Below are 19,074 nucleotides of genomic sequence, written 5' to 3'. Positions count from 1 at the left end.
ATATGAACCTGAAGATTTCAGTATTATGAGGAAATCAGCACTCTATTAATGTTAACTGAAAGAATATTGAAATAATCATTTCTGTGCAAAGGGAAGCATTAGCACAACTAATTAAAAAATAACATATTTTTAAGTCAAAGTAACAAGATAAAATACTTTTTTAAATTCTAAAACCATGATATGCTTTAAAATGTGTCCCTCCTCGAGAGAAAAAAAAAAGAATTAAGCTATCAACAAACTCAGTTTTTCATGAAGAAAATAATAAGAAATAAAAATATTTATTAAATTTTACAAAGATAAAGTCTCAGGCTGTGGGTGATAAGTTTTTTCATGAGTGTCAGATTCATTTTTAGACTGGAAATGAAGAGTACAGACATCTTATTGTCTTTGTCCTGTGGCACAGAGCATCACAGTGGCTCCTTGCGTTGTTAGAGTGTTGGTTTGCGGGTGTGTTACTCAGGCTATTAGTCCTTCATTAGCAACCTAAGAACACTGATTTTACTATGCAGTTTGTCTTTATGTATTAGACTTATTTGTGATTATTTACAAACTATTTTTGAATCTTTATTTGACTCTGAAAAATCCAGGCTAAACTTTTTTTACTTGAGAGGAAACTAAGTCATTGAAAGAATGAGTGAGGCCAGGTGCGGTGGCTCACGCCTGTAATTCCAGCACTTTGGGAGGCCGAGGCGGGTGGATCACTTGAACCCAGGAGTTAGAGACCAGCCTGACCAACATGGCAAAACCCTGCTCTACTAAAAGTACAAAAATTAGCCAAGCATGGTAGCTTGCCCCTGTAGTCCCAGCTACTTGGGAGGCCAAGGTGGGAGGATCACTTGAGCCTGGGAGGTGGAGGCTACAGTGAGCTGAGATTGTGCCACTACACTCCAGCCTGGACAACAGGGCAAGACCCTGTCTAAAAGAAAAGAAAGAGTGGGTGACTTGCCCAAACCGTAGAAATGGGAGCAGAACTCTATCAGGTACAAGCTTATATATCTCTTATTCTTTTATTATTTATATGTATTATGCTTGTAAAACATCTTCTAATATTAATTTACAATGACTGAGAATTATCCAAGTAAGCCAAGTGTGGTGGTGCATGCCTGTAGTCCCAGCTACTCAAGAGGCTGAGGCCAGAGGATTGCTTAAGCTCAGGAGTTCGAGGTCAGCCTGGGCAATATAGTGAGATCCCCATCTCTAAAACATAATTTTTTTTTTTACATTTTCCAAGTAGGAAGAAATTTGGCATTAGTACTAGATAGAAACAATTTAGGATAGAATTTCCACATGGCAGACAGATTTAAAAAATATTAACAACTGAAGGGAATTATTTTAAACAATATATAATGATTACTCAATATTTCCTAAAGTACAGATATAGCCTATTCTGATTTTAACACTGAAGCTTACTTACAAAAGGAAGTGGTGATGAATTTCTCTATAGAGGAAAGAAGATTCTGAATAGGTTGGTATTCATTCTTTTCACTGAAGAAAGAAGATGAAGTGACTTGGTTGCAGGAATTTTATTGCTCATTGAAAATATGGACATAATTATGATAATAAGATCATCATAGACATCCCTGGTCTCCTTTTTTTCTGGAAGAGAAAATGATTCCTTACCTTAGACAATTTCCCTAGAACTTCCAGTAGCTCTTTTTCTCTGCTTAAATCTGACTTTCCCTCCCTGATCCTGATTTTGGGATGCAAGATAAACTCCAGATGAAGCTAGCAATAACATACTTCTCAAGACCACAGAAAAGATGCATGGGTTCTATTGGTGGGTGTTTGATTTACAATTTAGACGTAGTTTTTGGAGGATGACTGAAGTAAAGTCTTCTGAAAAGGGCCCAGAATATTCTTGGCTCTTAGAGCGGCCTCCCACCCCACACCCCACCAAAGTACTTGCTTAGTTTCCTGAAGCTGGGATAGCAATTAGGACCATAAAAATGAAGTTCATTAATGAAAACTAATTGAAAATTAATTCACCATGACTCCAGGGAAGAACTTGCATTTAAAATGTGTTGTTAGCGAGCAAGTCTCTAATCATCAGAGCATGGCAAAATACTTCAGAATGACACACAGGTTAATGAGGTGGTGAAGCATCAGAAGAACAAAGTCTTGTACTATTAAAATAGCCACCATGCTTAAAACTGCTATCCTGCCCCTCCCTTCTGGCTTCCCTTTCTGCCTCATTGTACCTTCTTATTTTATTATCACTAGACAGAGCAGATGCCACTTTAGTATCCCTTCCCCCAGTAAATCCTTCCCAGAGAAGAAATTCCGCAATGATTCTCCAAGTTTTTATTCCTAAATAGAAACAAACTTTGCAAATGCCAATTTATCTACCTCCAAATCTTGAGGAATCTGCTTTTTTATCATTTAAACTTTTTATCATGGAAAATTTTAAACATATACAAAACAGAATGCTATAATGAAACACTTTCACCTAACTTCAACAGTTATCTACCAGGAAAACCTATTTTAAGTCATATTTTAGTAAGAACAAATATTTAGACTTGTAATATTTTATTTCTCACAAGATAGATATTGTATCATGACCAGTTTGCTTTTCTTCTTTCTCATTCATCTAAAAAAATTTATTAAAGTTACTGTACATGCAAGATGGAAAATAAGAGGGATGGGACCTTTATTCTTTTAAAATTTCACCTGTAAACCTTCTGAGAAACCATCTAGGATCCTTTTGAAGCCTCATTATATGCAGATAGTTTCTAATGGTATGTTTACATGAATGGATTTAAAAACTTTTATCATTATAATTTTATTGTGTCTTTGGTCATTTCAAGCATAATTATTCTCTATAGAAACATCCATTTTCATTTTGCTTGTAATACAATTCCTAGTTATATCTGATATTACAAATGTTGGTAAGGTGGTATGTGAAAGAATCTAATGAATCTCTACCTTTCCTCTTTATAGTGTTATTTTATTAGTTTTGAAAATAAGGAATTAAGGGAACAATTTTGATGACAAATTCTTTTTCTCCATTTGGTTTCTACCAGAATCAATTTATATTTCCTTTATCATCAGTTCTTTTAGCAAATCTCATCTTTCAATTCTTCCAAAATTTATGATTCAAGAATTCCATCTTCAATCTCAATTGAAAGAAGATAGTAAATAAATTATCTTTATGATTATTTTTTAGAAAGTTTTAAAGAAGCTATTAAAAATTATCAGGCTGTTCTGGAAATCTTTTCTACCTTCTTTCAAGGTGTGGAATTTAGACATACTTTCATTGTAGAGCAAGCCTCTTTGAAAATCCCTTCTCTCTTCATGTACTCCAATGTGTATATAAGTTTCTCTCCCCAGTTCTTGTAAGTCATTTCAGAACAATTCTGCTTTAACATTCTTAAAAAAATTTTCTCTTTTTAAGGAGTTTCTCACATATTACTCTGATTTATTTTTCAGCTAAGTTGTTGGACAAATATTTACTTAGGGTATTTCTGTAATCTTATAACGTTTTGAAATGAGACATTTTAAAATGAAAAAAGAAAACGTCACGGAGTAAAAAGTTAAACAGCTGAAGAAAACACCTAGCACTCTCAGGTGAGAGAGAGATTCGTGTTCAGCTCTAAGTGTATATTTAAAAAATTAAGTTGCTAAAGTTTTTGTGTAATTCAATTTTTAAAATAAGATTTGATGTAATACTAGCATCCACACCTTACTAGTGCTGGAGCCAATTTCAAAGGAGAAATAGAGACATGACAAAGACACATGAATTACTTTAATTTTGAGTATGTCTATTAAATTTACCTGACATATTTGGTCAGATTTTTCCTCCCTTGACTGAATTTCTTCTGCATATACAGTTACTACTGATTTTAAGAAATATTACACAGTCTATTTTGCGTTCCTCCCTTGTCCTGCTCTGGGCTATATAAGTATGCCATACTTAGTAAGAAGCACAATGTGATGAGTTAACAGGAATCGGGAAACAGGAAAGGAAGTAGACTGTTTAACTGAAGAGATCCATTATGAGAGAGAAGTTCAGAATTTAATTCAAGCAGCAGCACATAAAGTTGTCTTCTCCTTTACAGATATACGAGCATACATGCAGCACGTGTGGCATCTGAGCATTACCGAATGAAATACATGGACACAACATTTCTTGAATTTCTGCAGGAGTTTTTATTTTCTAGAAGTCATACTCATTTTCTGTGCATCAAAGTTTTTGGCATTTGCCAGTACTGGACATTTTAGGATATGAGCAAAATACCTGAATGACAGATTCAAAGAACATATGGCTGTTTTTCATTTATTATTAACAACCATTTAATTAAACATCTCTAATTTTTATTTTTAGATAACTTACAATGGAACTTATAGTTGAGACTTGATCTTGTAAAACTTTTTTTAACTGTTAAAAAAAAGAATCCTTGGCTTAATTTGAGTTTGAGCATTTCAAAGCTGGTATTTGCAAACTCAGAAAAAAAGAGCTTTTCATTAATCCATGATTTTGGAAACAGTTACTTTAACCTGCAACCACATACAAATAGAAAAAATCCTAATGGGACTATTTTCTTACTAAGCCTGTAACAGTTTACATTCACCTAATGGCCTCGGGTTATGAGCAAACTACTCAATTAGAGAATTTAGGCTGGTTGCCCACATATTTTAGAGCAAATTATCCCTTCACAAATGCAGAACCCCCTATATAAAACGCCTAACCAGTATTTCCTGTAAAAAATACTATTCCCTAAATTCCCACCTTGAACCTACTAAGAATTTCTCTTTTTGCTAGGGCAAAGATTTTATGGAAATATTTGTTTTTATATCACATACCTTACTGTTGGTCTTCCTGCTGGCTTGCGTTTTGACCTTCAAGCAGCTAAGAAATTATAATCAAAACACTTCTAATAAGATATTTCTTTTTAAAGTACTTTTGCTAAGTACTTAAGCTGAGAACCTTAAGTTGGAAGGTGTAGAATCCTGCAAATTCTTTGATAACAGATCTTCTGCTTGGGGGGTTAAATGAATTTCATGGTTATCCTTAACACTTACTATTTCTTCTTAGGCCTCTTTCATTTAAAAGGGGGTCGGTGCTTCCAATCTATAAACACCCATTAAAAGTTCTCCACCCTTTTATACTTGGCTGCTGGTCTTAATTGTCTGCAGATGGGTGGATCGCTGCATTTTTTTTAAATTTCAAAGGTAGAGATTTGCAAAATGTAAACGAGCCTATTAAAAGTTCTAAATCAAGACTCTCAACATCCATTAAAAGGATCCATGTGTAAATAGGGACAGAACTCAATCGAAAAGTGTCTTTTTGTAACAAAAAATTTTCACTAACATCTAAGAAAAGTGTATATCACCATGAATGCATTACAAATGTATTCAACACAAACAGTGCTTTGCTAGAGGGCTGTTTAAAAATTTCATGCAAAGTTTGAACTAAGGAAAAAAATATGTGCTTGCAAAACATTATTGTTTTATTTTATAATAGCTGATAGATAAGAGATGCAATGTAATTATCCTACATTATAAATTTTCATTGGGTTGAAAAGGAACAAAAGCTTTTGTTATATTTTCACAGCAGAATAAAAATTCAATACAACATAGACCTATAGTACGGACAAAAATATTTCACTGTATTTAATATAAAATCTTACAATGTGATTATTTTCAGTTCACCTACTGAATTATTGTTTTCTATGTTAGTCAAATTTCTTTTAAAAAAATGAACCGCAATTCACTGTATTGCTTGTGACTAAGAACCGAACCCCAGGCTAGCTGTTCTTGGCACTGTGGTGTTCTGGTTTATCTTGCCTGAGGCACTGACAGTTTATCTCAGATTCTACAGTTTCTTCCATTCTTCTTCCACTAGCTATTCCCCTCAGTCTTGCTTTTCATTAGCCCACCCTGATGGTTGACCACTTTTAATCCATAAATTAAGCAGACAGAAAACACAAAGATGTGTTTCTTTTATCTTTGAAAATCAAACCCATCACAAACTTAATTTAATTTGATTTTCTTGGGTCTAAAATAAAATATTCCTAGGAGCAAAAAATATTGCTAGAATCTCTGCTCTTAAAAACCAGCTTTATATACTCACCTTGCAGTGGAGGATACAAGGGAATTGCTTTGGCTTTATTCACTTTGGCTTTGAGCCCCATAATCTGTGCCCAATAGTGAAATCAAGGTTTGAACATCTGACAGCTGTATTTCCCTCATCCTTTCTCTAAATGCAATGCAGAATTTATTTAATTTTGGGGGAATGGTGTTTCCCCCTACACTCCAGTTTTAATACACAGATTATAGTGACAATATTTAAGAGATGTTTTGATCTTTGAGATTGTATTTTCTTTCATTTTTTACTTAACTTTTCTGAGTGTGACGAAAAGGGAAGCAGAAGTTGGAAATCTAAATAGAAACAAAAAAACAATTTCAGCTATTCTCCTTGAGCTTGCAAAAATGCATTTACAAGCTCTCAACAAAATTTTACTTTTAAAAGCCATTTTAATATTTGTTATCTTTTACCAAGTAAAATAAGCTGATGCTTTTACATGTGGATCTTATTATGTGAATAGCTGTCTAAGCCTGCTATTGAACATAATCATATGAATTACGAACTGTGACTTTATTTCTTTTATAATCTTTGTAGTTCTTGCCATTAATTTTACATGTCTATGTCTGGCATTATGTAGCTTTGAAACTATGCCAAAAATATTTATTGTCGTATATCTGGCGTTCTCATACTTTGTGGGTGAGTTTGGTTTCCAAGCTGGGCAAAACTTATTAGCAGATACAGTTTTTGGCATTCGTTTGAAAAAAATCTTAAGTAATTTTAGTACCCCCTCAAGTATAACCTTTTGCACTCATTGAAACATGTATGGAGTTGAAATTTCAATGCTTGAGCTATCTCTTTTTCCAATTTTAAGTAATTCTTCATTTATAAAGTACGAAAAATGGAACAAAAAACAACAAAAGGAAAAAGAAAAAATGAAATAAAAGAATGAATTTAACCGCAAACTGGAATATTTTGAAATATTCACATGGATGGTTTAGATAAAATATTTCTCTGACATGCAAATCCCAGAGAACTGGGACGGGGTACCATTGATACAGTGCAGTGCTAGTAACTTGTGGTTGTAAGAAGTAACAATAATGATGAAAAGCAAAATATGTATGCATAATTCTTTTACTAATCTCTTTGCAGCTTTACTAGATTCTTTTTTTTTTTTTTTTTTTTTTTTGATACAGTGTCTTGCTCTGTCTCCCAGGCTGGAGTGCAGGGGCACAAACATGGCTCACTGTAGCCTCAACTTCCAGGGCTCAAGCAATCCTCCTGCCTCAGCCTCTTGTTAGCTGGAACCACAGGCATGCGCACCATGCCTGGCTAATTTTTTTATTTTTTGTATTTTGATTTTTTGTAGAGACAGGATCTTACTTTGTTGCCCAGGGTGGTCTCAAACTCCTGGGCTCAAGTGATCCTCCCATCCTCCCACCTTAGCCCCCCCACAGTGCTGGGGTTACAGGCATGAGCCACCACACCTGGCCTAAATTCTAGTAAGAAGTGTGATAAAGATATTCAGTTCCTGCCATTGGTTTATATACCAGACTCCATCACTATATTGTTGTTCATTATGTTCAGGCATAGCACAGTACTTTTCATGTAGTTCATTCTCAATATACTTTTGTGTACATACAGTAACCTATTAGCACTATTTAAGATGGTATTAAGGTATTGTTAAACTGTTAAATGTTATTTTCTAAAAGAAGGTAACATCATGACTGTCATACAAATATAAAACTAGCACATATCAAAAATCCTTTTTAATGCATAATTAATGAGGGAACCAGTAAGATGTTATAAGTAATTAAAAAAAGAATTCAAAGAACCACATACATAGGGGCAATAAGGAATGCTGAAAATTGATGCAAAATTAATCTATCCAGATAGCAATAATCAATTGCATTATACTGGATAAAATCATTTGCATTTCTATGGACAAGAGTCATTTGTATTATCCAGTTTCTATAATTTACAGAGTAGTAATAATACTTATACCACATACTTGGTAAAGATTATTTTGAGAATTAATATATATATTTTTATATTTAGATATTCATTAATTTTTCTCAGCCAACAAATTCTTTTTGAATACCTACTATGTGTCAGGCACTGTATGTACTGCTGGTGATCAAAAACAGCCCTCGTAGATCCACAGCTGAGTGGTGGAGACAGACATTAACTAAATGATCATAAAAATAAATGTACAATTTAAACTGTGATCGGAGCCACAAAAAAGTCTACAGAGCTCTGAGAGAGTAAAATTTGAATAAGACAATCTCAATGCAAGTTAATTTTACTTTAAGTAGCATATATACTTCCTGATGTGTGTATCGTCAAAGGTGATACTTTAAATTGGAAACCTATTTTTAAAAATTCTCTTACTGAATCAATTACTCATGTAAACCAAATGATTCTGCAGCACACAAATGAGTCTAATATTTACATATTTCAATCCTACTGTAAAAAATATGTAACATAAAACTCTACATTAATTTATTAGTTAGGATCATAGGAGGGAATCACAGTTGGTTAAAATTAGTAAAGTCAAAATTAAATCAGCTAATCTTTTGCCAATTACTCCACTCCCAGACTTCATTATGGTTATGCTGCCAATACCCTTGTGCAAAACAGTTACATGGGATATATTTGCTTCCTTCAGTGTTTTAGTTTTCAGAATCCATAATGTCGTGTGTGTGTGTGTGTGTGTGTGTGTGTGTGTGTGTGTGTGTGTGTGCATTTTAAGACAAGGCCTCTCTGTTACTCTGTTACCCAGGCTGGAGTGCAGTGGCTCCATCTCAGCTCACTGCAACCTCCGTCTCTCAGGCTCAAGCAGTCCTCCCACCTCAGCCTCCCAAGTAGCTGGGACTACAGGCATGCATCACCATGCTCAGCTATTTTTTTGTATTTTCAGTAGAGAAAGGGTTTCACCATGTTGCACAGGCTGGTCTCGAACTCCTGGACTTAAGCAGTCTGCCCACCTCAGCCTCCCAAAGTGCTGGGATTACAGGCGTTAGCCATCGAGCCTGGTGTTCTGTGTTCTGCAGTGCTCTGAGTCCATGCTGGGTTATACCGTGCAGAATATTACTGAGGACTTTTGTTGCCCATCTACTCCATTCATTTAACTGCATTCTCGTCATTGTCAAATATCAAATTGGAAGATACTACGTTTGTGAAGCCTAATTTGATAACATAAAAAGCAGGTGCATTCACTTAAAAAAAAACCACAACAGTGCAGTCCATAAATTTATCGTGTCTTCAAGACACTACAATGAAGACTCCTATCCCAGAGAAGGGTCTTTCAGAGACCGGGAACCAAGTGAGTCATCCAGATGAGTTGCTCATTTGCCATTTTCATAGGCAGCTGGGTTATTCTTGGATTTCTCAGACTCCCAGTTCTCCTGTGTGTAGACGAGATAAAACATAGGCAGCTGGGTTATTCTTGGATTTCTCAGACTCCCAGTTCTCCTGTGTGTAGACGAGATAAAACACTGCAAATGGTGGCTTCATGCAAAGGAAAGGTGCCTGAGTATTATTGTGCAGCCTGTTGGGGATATCGTTGCTGAAGTAGTGTGGGGAGGCCAGTGCCTGAGGGCCATGAGCTATAGGTAACTGCATCTTGCATCCACCTCAGATTTCCAAACTCGTGGCCCATTATTGCGGTGGTGCTCGCTCTCCACAGCTGCAGATCCACTGCATTCACTTTTTGAGCAGGTTGTAGATATCCACATTGCAAAAGTTAAGTTTGTGTATGTGAATGTGACCCTTGCAAAACAATTAAAACACATATTTTAGAGTTTTCTTTTTTCCGTAGTAGTGGTGACATCTATGAGCTAAGTTGTAGCAGGACGAGCCGCGGACAAAACCCCTCAGACACTGGGTTAAAGAAGGAAGTGGCTTTTTTTGGCCGGGAGCTTCGGCAGACACGTCTCAAGAACTGAGCTCCCCGAAGAGTTCCTGGCCCTTTTACGGGCTTACAACTCTAAGGGGTGCACATGACAGGGTTGTGATAGATTGAGCAAGCATGGGGTACGTGACTAGGTGGGGGTGGTGAGCAAGGCAAGTATTTCTCCATACCATTGTCTGTGATCTATAGATAGCACAAGCGATTAGTGTAGGGGTTAATCCCTTTTTTTTTTTTTTTTTTTTTTTTTGAGACAGAGTCTCGCTCTGTCGCCCAGGCTGGAGTGCAGTGGCGCCATCTCGGCTCACTGCAAGCTCCGCCTCCCGGGTTCACGCCATTCTCCCGCCTCAGCCTCCCAAGTAGCTGGGACTACAGGCGCCTGCCGGGTGGGGGTTAATCTTTAGCCTACAGGCCTGGCCAGTGGCGCTGGTCAGTCTGTTATTTTTCAGTTTTTATTTCCTCCTTTCCTTTGGAGACAGGAGACAGTAAGAGAAATGGCCTCCTTCCTTAAAGTCATTCATACTTGTCCAAATACTCCTTTTGATAATATGTGGGAAGCCACTAAAAATGATCCAGCACCTTCTATCACACTTTAACCCTTTATCCCATGCCTTAGATTGGGTTTCCTAGAAGCAGGCCCTTAGATGAGGATTCGTGTGTGATTTATTAGGAAAGCACTCCTGGGAGAAACCAATAAGGGAGTGGGGAAAGCAGGACAGGAGGAGAGCCAAGCAAGTATGGATCTCAGGCTAACCCCACAGAGGGCTGCTTCAGCCTGTGTCTGAAGGGGAGCTCTGAAAAGTAAGTTATGCCTGAGTTGTCCTGACTGGAGGGGAAGGGAGCTGGTCTTTCATAGTTCTGCGCCAACCAGTCCCCTTGGGGGCATTGTGGAATGGGGGAAAGTAAATTCCCAGGCATGTTCTGATGTTGGCCAAGTGGGATCCAGTGTCTTCTGAAAAACAGCCTGGGGTTTGTTGTTGGAAGCAGAAACACACAAATAGGTAAAAGGGGATCTTAAGATACTGGGGAGAAATATTGACAGTGTTTGCAACACTCTATCTGTTCCCCCTACATACATTCTCTACTTCCTGGGCATGAGGTTAGATTGCATGCATTTCCCAGCCTCCTTGCCAAGTGTGGCCATGAAATTATGTTTTCTTGCAGAATGGGGGGGTAGTGATGTGTGCCACCTCTGAATCTAGGGTAGCCTCATCCATTCTGTCTTTCTCCTCCCTGCTGGCTGAAACTCAGGGTGACTCAGCTTATATATAGAGCTAATGATAATGATCTTAGGAATGGTAATGCAGCATAATAGAAGTACTGGAGTCCCCAAATGACTTCATAGAGCAGTTTCTTGATGATCCAGAACATTTACCTTGGACTGTTAAGTAAGAGAAACAAACTTCTTTTTCAAACAACTGCATTATTTTTGGGTCTCTATCATAGCAGCCTAGCATTTTTCTAGTTAATACAAGATGTTTTATTCTTATCATAACATTATATGATATTATAGATCAATTTTTATAGTTTTTATTGTTTATTTCTCCTACTAGAATATACACTATGTGGGAGCAAGAGATTTGCCTATCCTTTTCTTGCTGGTACAACAAACTCAATAAGTACTTGTATTGTTCTACCTAACCCTATAATAATTAAAAATAAAACACATTACAATTTAAGAACTTACTGTAATGCCACATTAGAAGTGATATATAAGAAATGGAAAGAGTTTAATTAAAATTAACCCAAATGATTAATGAGATAAAATATTGATGCGTTAAAAATGGAGAGGAGATAAATTACATGCTTTTGAAAAAACAAGGCCGAAGGGCACCATGGTAACTGTTTTTGCGTATTGGCAAGGTGATTATAAAGAGGTTGGTGTTCAACCGTTTTCCATGTCTGCAGAGGAAAAACTAGCAGGAAAGAGCTTAAACCGACCTGACAGTAATAGTGATTAAACATTAGAAAAGACTCCAGAGTAATATTGTAGAATCTCCGTCCCTAGTGAATTTTAAGGACAAACCATCTGTCTTAGACATTTCAGGCAGACCCCTTGCAGGAAGAAAGAGGTCTGGATTAAATGACTCCTTAAGCTAGCTCCCTTTCAATTCCAGGAGCCTGTGCCACTATACAGGGGATCTGGCAGTGACATCTTTCACTCCATTGACTAGCCTGACTGTGGCATCTCTTATCAGTACCTTGAGAGAGTTATTTCTCTGGATGAGGCTGGTAGAGAGGAGAGTAGGGAGTAGAAAGACTAACCTCCCAAAATAATGATATTAAAAAGCATATTTTGCACCTAGAACTCTAAGATACTAAGTAATTTCTACATGCTCAACAAACTTTAACTGGAAAAGTCTTAAGACTTTAGTGCATTTAAATTGCTATGTTTTATTTAATAAGATTAACTGCTATAGCAATGATGAAAAGACAATAATTTAATGTGAACAGTGAAATTCCACAGAACGAAAAAATTAGCATTGATATTTATTTATAGTATTTATTTACACTGGTGTTGCAATACTAGTAGCAATGTAAGAATGCTATTTATGAATACTGTATTAAAATTTATACTATTACTATATTACTCAAAAATAATGTCCAAATATCCCTAAAGACAATCTTTTATTAGATGAATGATTTCCTAAGTCTTAGAAGTTTATTTTTTTATTACTAAATACTATCACAGCTATTGTTTTAAAGGTCAACATTTTTTGATTGGTATATATATATATTGCATTTTGACATGTTATTGTGAAAAACAATTATGGATTTATATATTGTGGGGACTTCCAACTTCATTTTATTTTATTATTTATTTATTTTTTTTTTTGAGACAGAGTCTTGCTCTGTCGCTCAGGCTGGAGTGCAGTGGCACAATCTCGGCTCCCTGAACCTCTGCCGCCTGGGTTCAAGCGATTCTCCTGCCCCAGCCTCCCAACTAGCTGGGATTATAGGCATGTGCCACCACGCTCGGCTAATTTTTACACATTTTAGTACAGACGGGGTTTTGCCATGCTGGCCAGGCTGGTCTCAACCTCTTGACCTCAAATGATCTGCCTGCTTTGTCAACTTTATTAATAAATAACTTTAGTGAAGATTTACGTGTTTGCTACCAGACCAAAGATACATTTTTGAATTCTTCCAGAAAAGGTGAAAAAACTCTGCTTTTATATTCTAAGATGGTGCAGTGTCTTGTTTATCTACTTATTAATGGTAGATGCTAAAAATTACAACTCAGTAGGACGTTTTCTTTTTCACTGAGGGAGAATAATCTAGTCAGACTTAGAAGGAAATCATTGACTACTCTTTAAGTAATGAAGCTTGATGGTAAATATTGCTCTAATACATATAAAGTGATGATCAGCCTCATTCATAATTGGAAAAGTAAAAGTTAAAACTATGAGACACTATTTTTTAAATCTATCAATTGTTAAAAATAAAAAATTTAATCATATACTGTGTTGTCCACGATAGGAAAAGAGGTACATTCCTGGTGGGAATGTAATTTAGTACGACCTCTATGGAGGGCAATTTGGTGAGATCTACTGAAATTTTAATTGCACATATCCTTTAACCCAGAAGTCTTCCTTCTAGAAATTCTTTGCTAAAGATGTACTGCCACGCAAAGAAATGACATGTGCACAGGTTATATAGTGCTGCATTGTTTGTAAAAGACCAGAAACAACCTAAATGTCCATCAACAGAAGAAAAGTTAAAGAATGCTATATCCTTTCAATTGAATATAATGTAGCCATCAAAGTGAATGAAAATAATTATTAAGATATATGAAGAATAGTGTATAGCATGAGTTACTCTCTGGGTTAACAAACAGAGAAATATATACATGTATGCAAAATATATATCTGAAAGGTTACTCAAGAACTGGTAACACTGGTTGCCTCCAGGGAAGGGAGCCAGAAGTCTTGAAGATTAGGTGGGATAAAAACTTAATTTTCACTCTGTACCCTTTTGCAACTTTTGAATTTTGTGTCATGCATATATTACCCATTCAGAAAAAAGCCAAATAATTAAAGAAGGAAAATATTGTGAACTGAATAACAACTAATTTACTCTTCTTTGAGGATTATTTACATTTAATATAAAATTATCTTCAATTTCAAAGCATAGAATTAAGACAATTCTGAAATTTTAGACTCTGTTCACACTTTCCATGTGAGTTTATTGTGGGTTATAATTACTTAACATATGAAAACACACTTAAAAACATTAAAATATTGCCCTATAGAAATATTATCATTCTTTTCTCCTACACTTTTAAAGTATGAGGTCCCTGAAGCCAGAAACCCTGTACTCTGTCACCTAGAAGGATAGAAGAGAAAAAACTACTTTAAAAAGTATTATTTTGGGCTGGACGCGGTGGCTTATGCCTGTAATTCCAGCACTTTGGGAGGCCGAGGTGGGCAGGTCACTTGAGCTCAGGAGTTCGAGACCAGCCTGACCAACATGGCCAAACCCCATCTCTACTAAAAATAGAAAAATTAGCAGGGCATGATGGCAGGCGCCTGTAATCCCAGCTACTTGGGAGGCTGAAGCAGGAGAATCGCTTGAACCTGGGAGGTGGAGGTTGCAGTGAGCCGAGATTGCGCCACTGCACTCCAGCCTGGGTGACAGAGTAAGACCCTGTCTCAAAAAAATAAAAAATAATAAAACTAAAAATTAAAAATAAAGTCAACATGCCCAGGATAAATCTAAAATTGACAATGAGTTAGAAAAATGTGACCATTTTTCAAGGGAAAAGATAATCAACAGGTGCTAACCTTGAGATGCCACAGATGATGGAATTATCAACAACTTTAAAGCAGCTAGTATAACTGTGCTCCATGAAATAAAGGTAAACAACTTTGAAGTGAATGAAAAGTTCTCAGCAGAAAAATAGAAAAATGTTTAAAGGGTTTAAAACTGTTTTCTTATTTTTTATTTTTTTGTTCGTTCTTATTGAGACGGAGTCTCACTCTGTTGCCCAGGATAGAGTACAGTAGTGTCATCTCAGCTCACTGCAACCTCTGCCCCCTGGGTTCAAGTGATTCTCCTGCCTCAGCCTCCTGAGTAGCTGGGATTACAGGTGTGAGCCACCACACCCAGCTAATTTTTGTATTTTTAGTGGAGGCAGGGTTTCACCATGATGGCCAGGCTGGTCTCAAACTCCTGACCAAACTGGTGAAAGTGATCCACCCGTTTCAGCCTCCCAAAGTGTTAGGATTACAGGCATGAACCACCACGTCCAGCCTAAAACTGTTTATTTTAAAATAAAATTTGTGCATTCTAATAATTAAAATCATTTGAACAAGAAAAATGGCACTCTAATTAAACTTCATTTAAACTGCATTTGAGAACCTGCAGGACACCTTGGGGCAGCTTGGTTTTACTCTAGATTTACCTGTCTTCCTACTCTTCTTCTTCCTTCACTAACATGCAAGTTATTTTCCTTCCTTGACAGCCAGACAAGCAGATGGGAGAGGTAGGTGTGGCCTTCATCGTCAGCAGTTTTCTATTGTTTGATGTGAAAAGGGCAGCAAAGTCCTTTAAAAGTTGATCCAACCTCTTTGCATCTTACAAAATTAACAGCTAAAATAAGTAAAATAAGAAGGCAATTCTCGTTGAATGTACAGTGCATATTGGCGGCGCATGCCTCCGTAAGATTTGTCTGCCTGCTTCTCCTGTTCTATTGTTTCTTCGGAAGGCAGTGGATTTTTCTCTTGCAATTCTGTCTTCTTCTATTTTTGACATCAAATTTCTTGATCTCAGCCATATCAGGTTTGTCAGACATGATATGTCTTGACATACCATGTGTCATATGATCTGTCACAGAGGAAGTGGAGTGCGGCCCAGAGTGAGCAGAATCTAGTTTGTGCAGTGGCCACCACCTAGTTAGAAATTATTTTTAAAAAACCTAAATGAAAATTTTAGACCTAAAAAATAGCATACTCAAAAATTCACTGGATGGGCTCAATAGCAAATTGCAGATGACAGAGGAAGAGTTGATGAACTTGAAGATAGATAATAGATAGCATCGAATCTGAGAAACACATTATAGATTGAAAAATCAATAAGCAAAGCCTCAGGGACATGTGGGACAATATCAAAAGGCATATATAAATTATATCTCAATAAAACTGTAAAAAAGGGCCGGGCGTGGTGGCTTACGCCTGTAATCCCAGCACTTTGGGAGGCCAAGGCGGGCGGATCATGAGGTCAGGAGATCGAGACCATCCTGGCTAACACAGTGAAACCCCGTCTCTACTAAAAATACAAAAAATTAGCTGGGCATGGTGGCAGGCGCCTGTAGTCCCAGTTACTTGGAAGGCTGAAGCAGGAGAATGGCGTGAACCCGGGAGGCGGAGCTTGCAGTGAGCCAAGATCGTGCCACTGCACTCCAGCCTGGGCGACAGAGCGAGACTCCATCTCAAAAAACAAAACCAAAAACAAACAAAAAACTGTAAAAAAGTAGATATTGTAAGATTGTATAAAAAAGGCCTGACTAGATATTGTTTACAAGAAACCCACTTCAAGTATAAAGATATAGGATAGGCTTAAAGTAAAAGTATGAATAAAGGTATACCACACAATCACTAATCAAAACAATGCTGGAGTAGCTATATTAATGTTAGGCAAAATAGTCTTTAGAATAAAGAATACTATCAGGAATATAAAGAAACATCACATGATGATAAACAGTGAATTCACCAAGAAGATATAACAATCTTAAATGTGTTTATACCTAACAACAGAGCTTCAAAATACATAAAGCAAAACATGGTAGCAATAAATCCACAATTACATATAAAGACTTTAACATCCGCCTCCTAGTAATTGATAGAAGTTGACAGAATGTTATAAGGATATGAAAGACTGGAACAACACTTTTGAAACCAACTATATTTAATTGACATTTATAGAGTACTCCACCCAACAACATTAGTATACACATTCTTTTCAAATGTTGTATATGGAACATTTATCTAGAAAGACAATATTCTGGCCAATAAAACAAACTATAACAATGTTTTTTGTTTTTTTACACGGAGCCTCACCCTGTTGCCCAGGCTGGAGTGCAGTGGCACGATCTTGGCTCACTGCAACCTCTGCCTCCTGGGTAGAAGTGATTCTCCTGCCTCAGCCTCCCTAGTAGCTGGGATCACAGGCGCCCACCACCACGCCCAGCTAATTTTTGTATTTTAGTAGAGACAGGGTTTCACCATGTTGGCCAGGCTGGTCTCAAACTCCTGATTCAAGCAATCCACCTGCCTCAGCCTCCCAAAGTGCTGGGCTTACAGGCGTAAGCCAACCCGCTTGGCCCAAATTTCTTTTTTTTTCTGAGTTGGAGTCTCGCTCTGTCACCCAGGCTGGAGTGCAATGGTGTGATCTCAGATCACTGCAACCTCTGCCTCCCGGGTTCAAGCGATTTTCCTGCCTCAACCTCCCGAGTAGCTGGGATTACAGGTGTGTGCCACCACACCTGGCAAATTTTTGTATTTTTAATAGAGATGGGGTTTGGCCATGTTGGCCAGACTGGTCTCGAACTCCTGACCTCAGATGATCTGTGCCTTGGCTTCCCAAAGTGCTGGGATTACAGGCATGAGCCACCACACCTGGCCACAACAAATTAAAAAAAAATAATAATACAAACCGTGACCTCAGATCATAAAATAATTAAATTAGAAATAAATCACAAAAAGATATTTGGAAAATCACCATATATTTGGATATAACACACACAACACAATTTCTAAATACAGCATGGGTAAAAGAGAAAGTCACAAGGGAAATTAGAAAACATTTTGATTGAAGGAAAATAAAAATATAACATCAAAATATGGGGATGGAGCTAAAACAGTGATTAGTAAGAAACCTGTAGCATTAATTGCTAAGATTAGAAAATAAGTATGTCTTACATCAGTGACCAAAATTTCCACTTAAGAAATGAGAGAAGAGCAAGTTAAACCCAAAGCAAACAGATAGAAGGAAATGATGAAAAGCAAAAGTCAATGAAATTACAAGTAGAAAAATGATAGAGAAAAATCAATGAAACAAAAAGCTTATTTTTTAAAAAAGATAAACCTTTAGCCAGACTGAGAAAAAGAGAGAGAGAAGCTATAAATCACCAATATCAAACATGAAAGTAGCAGGGCTGGGAGCGGTGGCTCACACCTGTAATCCTAGCACTTTGGGAGGCTGAGGCAGGCAGATCACTTGAGGTCAGGAGCTCGAGACTAGCCTGGCCAAAATGGTGAAACCCCGACTCTATTAAAATACAAAAATTAGCCGGGTATGGTGGCATGTGCCTGTAGTCCCAGCTGCTCGGGAGGCTGAGGCAGGAGAATCGTTTGAACCCAGGAGGCGGAGGCTGCAGTGAGCTGAGATCACACCACTGCTCTCCAGCCTGGGCAACAGAAGGAGATTCTTTCTCAAAAAAAAAAAAGAAAAAGAAAAAAGAAAAAAAAAGAAAGTAGGGACGTCATCACTGATCCTTCTGACATGACAGACATTAAAAAGCTAATAAGTGGCTGGGTACAGTGGCTCATGCCTGTAATCCAGCACTTTGGGAGGCTGAGGTGGGCAGATCACCTGAGGTAAGGAGTTCAAGACCAGCCTGGCCAACATGGCGAAACCCCGTCTCTACTAAAAATACAAAAATTAGCTGGGTGTGGTGGCACACACCTGTAGTCCAAGCTACTCAGGAGGATGAGGCAGGAGGATCACTTGAACCTGAGAGGTGGAGGTTGCAGTGAGCTGAGATTGCGCCACTGCACTCCAGCCTGGGCAACAGAGTGAGACCCTGTCTCAAACAAACAAAATAAAAAACAAAACAAACAAACAAAAGCTAATAAAGGAATATTGTGAACAACTTTATGCTAGTAAATTTGACAACTTTGATGAAAGAAATCAATTTCTTGAAATACATAAACTGTTAATGCTCACTCAAGAACTAAATGATCTGAATTATTTTACATTTATTGAAGATTTTGAGTTTGCAGTTAAAAACTTCCCAACAATGAAACTGGTTTTGCTGGTTAGTTCTACCAAACACAAATACCAATACGTCACACTTTCTCTCAGAAAATAGGAGGAGAGAACACTTCCCAACTCATTTACCAAACAAAGACATTCCATAATA

The 19,074-nt window shown here is 37.1% G+C and overlaps 1 pseudogene; it reads right to left on the bottom strand.

Annotated features, from left to right (window-relative positions):
- Positions 1-15,416: 15,416 nt before the first annotated feature.
- Positions 15,417-15,815, bottom strand: LOC134807992 (thymosin beta-4-like; annotated as a pseudogene).
- Positions 15,816-19,074: the final 3,259 nt, after the last annotated feature.

This window comes from Pan troglodytes, chromosome 13, assembly GCF_028858775.2.
Source record: "Pan troglodytes isolate AG18354 chromosome 13, NHGRI_mPanTro3-v2.0_pri, whole genome shotgun sequence".
Taxonomy (NCBI): domain Eukaryota; kingdom Metazoa; phylum Chordata; class Mammalia; order Primates; family Hominidae; genus Pan; species Pan troglodytes.
This window is presented reverse-complemented; position numbering and strand designations above follow the sequence as displayed.